Here is a 5571-nt window from a genome sequence, read left to right on the forward strand (position 1 = left end):
CCTAATCCTAATCCTAATCCTAATCCTAATCCTAATCCTCGTCCTAACCCTAATCTTAATCCTCATCCTCTTACTCATCCTAATCCTCATCCACATCCTCATCCTCATCCTCATCCTCATCCTCATCCTCATCCTCGTGCTAATCCTCATCCTCATCGTAATCCTAATCCTAATCCTAACCCTAACACTAATCCTAATCCTAATCCTAATCAAAATCTTAATCCTCAACCTAATCCTCATCCTAATCCTAATCCTAATTGTCATCCTACTTCCGATCCTAATATTCCATCTCGACCTCATCCTCAGCCTCAGCCTCATCCTCAGCCTCTTCCAAATCCTCATTCTCATCCTCAACCTCATCTAAATCCCTATCCTTATTCCTTTCCTAATCCTAATCCTAATCCTAATCCTAATCCTAATCCTCATCCTCATCCTCATATTCATCCTCATCCCCATCCTCATCCGCATCCTCATCCTGATCATAATCCTAATCCTAATCCTCATCCTCATCCTCATTTTCATCCTCGACCTCATCCTCATCCTCATCCTAACCCTAATCTTATTCCTATTCCTAATCCTAATCCTAATCCTAATCCTCATGCTAATCCTAATCCTAATCCTAATCCTAATCCTTATCCGAATCCTAATCATAAAACTAATCCTACTCCTAGTCCAAATCCTCATCCTCATCCTCATCCTAATCATAACCCTAATCCAATCCTAATGCTACTCTTAATCCTAATCCTCATCCTAAACCTAATCCTAATCGTAATCCTAATCCTAATGCTATTCTTAATCCTAATCATAATCATAATCCTAATCCTAATCCTATTCTTAATCCTAATCCTAACCCTAATCCTAATCCTAATGCTATTCTTAATCCTAATCCTAACCCTAATCCTAATCCTAATGCTATTCTTAATCCTAATCCTAACCCTAATCCTAATCCTAATGCTATTCTTAATCCTAATCCTAACCCTAATCCTAATCCTAATGCTATTCTTAATCCTAATCCTAACCCTAATCCTAATCCTAATGCTATTCTTAATCCTAATCCTAACCCTAATCCTAATCCTAATGCTATTCTTAATCCTAATCCTAACCCTAATCCTAATCCTAATGCTATTCTTAATCCTAATCCTAACCCTAATCCTAATCCTAATGCTATTCTTAATCCTAATCCTAACCCTAATCCTAATCCTAATGCTATTCTTAATCCTAATCCTAACCCTAATCCTAATCCTAATGCTATTCTTAATCCTAATCCTAACCCTAATCCTAATCCTAATGCTATTCTTAATCCTAATCCTAACCCTAATCCTAATCCTAATGCTATTCTTAATCCTAATCCTAACCCTAATCCTAATCCTAATGCTATTCTTAATCCTAATCCTAACCCTAATCCTAATCCTAATGCTATTCTTAATCCTAATCCTAACCCTAATCCTAATCCTAATGCTATTCTTAATCCTAATCCTAACCCTAATCCTAATCCTAATGCTATTCTTAATCCTAATCCTAACCCTAATCCTAATCCTAATGCTATTCTTAATCCTAATCCTAACCCTAATCCTAATCCTAATGCTATTCTTAATCCTAATCCTAACCCTAATCCTAATCCTAATGCTATTCTTAATCCTAATCCTAACCCTAATCCTAATCCTAATGCTATTCTTAATCCTAATCCTAACCCTAATCCTAATCCTAATGCTATTCTTAATCCTAATCCTAACCCTAATCCTAATCCTAATGCTATTCTTAATCCTAATCCTAACCCTAATCCTAATCCTAATGCTATTCTTAATCCTAATCCTAACCCTAATCCTAATCCTAATGCTATTCTTAATCCTAATCCTAACCCTAATCCTAATCCTAATGCTATTCTTAATCCTAATCCTAACCCTAATCCTAATCCTAATGCTATTCTTAATCCTAATCCTAACCCTAATCCTAATCCTAATGCTATTCTTAATCCTAATCCTAACCCTAATCCTAATCCTAATGCTATTCTTAATCCTAATCCTAACCCTAATCCTAATCCTAATGCTATTCTTAATCCTAATCCTAACCCTAATCCTAATCCTAATGCTATTCTTAATCCTAATCCTAACCCTAATCCTAATCCTAATGCTATTCTTAATCCTAATCCTAACCCTAATCCTAATCCTAATGCTATTCTTAATCCTAATCCTAACCCTAATCCTAATCCTAATGCTATTCTTAATCCTAATCCTAACCCTAATCCTAATCCTAATGCTATTCTTAATCCTAATCCTAACCCTAATCCTAATCCTAATGCTATTCTTAATCCTAATCCTAACCCTAATCCTAATCCTAATGCTATTCTTAATCCTAATCCTAACCCTAATCCTAATCCTAATGCTATTCTTAATCCTAATCCTAACCCTAATCCTAATCCTAATGCTATTCTTAATCCTAATCCTAACCCTAATCCTAATCCTAATGCTATTCTTAATCCTAATCCTAACCCTAATCCTAATCCTAATGCTATTCTTAATCCTAATCCTAACCCTAATCCTAATCCTAATGCTATTCTTAATCCTAATCCTAACCCTAATCCTAATCCTAATGCTATTCTTAATCCTAATCCTAACCCTAATCCTAATCCTAATGCTATTCTTAATCCTAATCCTAACCCTAATCCTAATCCTAATGCTATTCTTAATCCTAATCCTAACCCTAATCCTAATCCTAATGCTATTCTTAATCCTAATCCTAACCCTAATCCTAATCCTAATGCTATTCTTAATCCTAATCCTAACCCTAATCCTAATCCTAATGCTATTCTTAATCCTAATCCTAACCCTAATCCTAATCCTAATGCTATTCTTAATCCTAATCCTAACCCTAATCCTAATCCTAATGCTATTCTTAATCCTAATCCTAACCCTAATCCTAATCCTAATGCTATTCTTAATCCTAATCCTAACCCTAATCCTAATCCTAATGCTATTCTTAATCCTAATCCTAACCCTAATCCTAATCCTAATGCTATTCTTAATCCTAATCCTAACCCTAATCCTAATCCTAATGCTATTCTTAATCCTAATCCTAACCCTAATCCTAATCCTAATGCTATTCTTAATCCTAATCCTAACCCTAATCCTAATCCTAATGCTATTCTTAATCCTAATCCTAACCCTAATCCTAATCCTAATGCTATTCTTAATCCTAATCCTAACCCTAATCCTAATCCTAATGCTATTCTTAATCCTAATCCTAACCCTAATCCTAATCCTAATGCTATTCTTAATCCTAATCCTAACCCTAATCCTAATCCTAATGCTATTCTTAATCCTAATCCTAACCCTAATCCTAATCCTAATGCTATTCTTAATCCTAATCCTAACCCTAATCCTAATCCTAATGCTATTCTTAATCCTAATCCTAACCCTAATCCTAATCCTAATGCTATTCTTAATCCTAATCCTAACCCTAATCCTAATCCTAATGCTATTCTTAATCCTAATCCTAACCCTAATCCTAATCCTAATGCTATTCTTAATCCTAATCCTAACCCTAATCCTAATCCTAATGCTATTCTTAATCCTAATCCTAACCCTAATCCTAATCCTAATGCTATTCTTAATCCTAATCCTAACCCTAATCCTAATCCTAATGCTATTCTTAATCCTAATCCTAACCCTAATCCTAATCCTAATGCTATTCTTAATCCTAATCCTAACCCTAATCCTAATCCTAATGCTATTCTTAATCCTAATCCTAACCCTAATCCTAATCCTAATGCTATTCTTAATCCTAATCCTAACCCTAATCCTAATCCTAATGCTATTCTTAATCCTAATCCTAACCCTAATCCTAATCCTAATGCTATTCTTAATCCTAATCCTAACCCTAATCCTAATCCTAATGCTATTCTTAATCCTAATCCTAACCCTAATCCTAATCCTAATGCTATTCTTAATCCTAATCCTAACCCTAATCCTAATCCTAATGCTATTCTTAATCCTAATCCTAACCCTAATCCTAATCCTAATGCTATTCTTAATCCTAATCCTAACCCTAATCCTAATCCTAATGCTATTCTTAATCCTAATCCTAACCCTAATCCTAATCCTAATGCTATTCTTAATCCTAATCCTAACCCTAATCCTAATCCTAATGCTATTCTTAATCCTAATCCTAACCCTAATCCTAATCCTAATGCTATTCTTAATCCTAATCCTAACCCTAATCCTAATCCTAATGCTATTCTTAATCCTAATCCTAACCCTAATCCTAATCCTAATGCTATTCTTAATCCTAATCCTAACCCTAATCCTAATCCTAATGCTATTCTTAATCCTAATCCTAACCCTAATCCTAATCCTAATGCTATTCTTAATCCTAATCCTAACCCTAATCCTAATCCTAATGCTATTCTTAATCCTAATCCTAACCCTAATCCTAATCCTAATGCTATTCTTAATCCTAATCCTAACCCTAATCCTAATCCTAATGCTATTCTTAATCCTAATCCTAACCCTAATCCTAATCCTAATGCTATTCTTAATCCTAATCCTAACCCTAATCCTAATCCTAATGCTATTCTTAATCCTAATCCTAACCCTAATCCTAATCCTAATGCTATTCTTAATCCTAATCCTAACCCTAATCCTAATCCTAATGCTATTCTTAATCCTAATCCTAACCCTAATCCTAATCCTAATGCTATTCTTAATCCTAATCCTAACCCTAATCCTAATCCTAATGCTATTCTTAATCCTAATCCTAACCCTAATCCTAATCCTAATGCTATTCTTAATCCTAATCCTAACCCTAATCCTAATCCTAATGCTATTCTTAATCCTAATCCTAACCCTAATCCTAATCCTAATGCTATTCTTAATCCTAATCCTAACCCTAATCCTAATCCTAATGCTATTCTTAATCCTAATCCTAACCCTAATCCTAATCCTAATGCTATTCTTAATCCTAATCCTAACCCTAATCCTAATCCTAATGCTATTCTTAATCCTAATCCTAACCCTAATCCTAATCCTAATGCTATTCTTAATCCTAATCCTAACCCTAATCCTAATCCTAATGCTATTCTTAATCCTAATCCTAACCCTAATCCTAATCCTAATGCTATTCTTAATCCTAATCCTAACCCTAATCCTAATCCTAATGCTATTCTTAATCCTAATCCTAACCCTAATCCTAATCCTAATGCTATTCTTAATCCTAATCCTAACCCTAATCCTAATCCTATTCTTAATCCGAATCCTAATCCTAATCCTAATCCTAATCCTAATCCTAATCCTAATCCTAATCATAATCCTAATCCTAATCCTAATCCAAATCCTGCTGCTAATCCTAATCCTAATCCTAATCCTAATCCTTATCCGAATCCTAATCATAAAACTAATCCTACTCCTAGTCCAAATCCTCATCCTCATCCTCATCCTCATCCTCATCCTCATCCTCATCCTAATCATAACCCTAATCCTAATCCTAATGCTATTCTTAATCCTAATCATAATCCTAATCGTAATCCTAATCCAAATGCTATTCTTAATCCTAATCCGAATCCTAATCCTAATCCTA

This window comes from Lupinus angustifolius, chromosome LG13 (genome assembly GCF_001865875.1).
Source record: "Lupinus angustifolius cultivar Tanjil chromosome LG13, LupAngTanjil_v1.0, whole genome shotgun sequence".
NCBI lineage: Eukaryota > Viridiplantae > Streptophyta > Magnoliopsida > Fabales > Fabaceae > Lupinus > Lupinus angustifolius.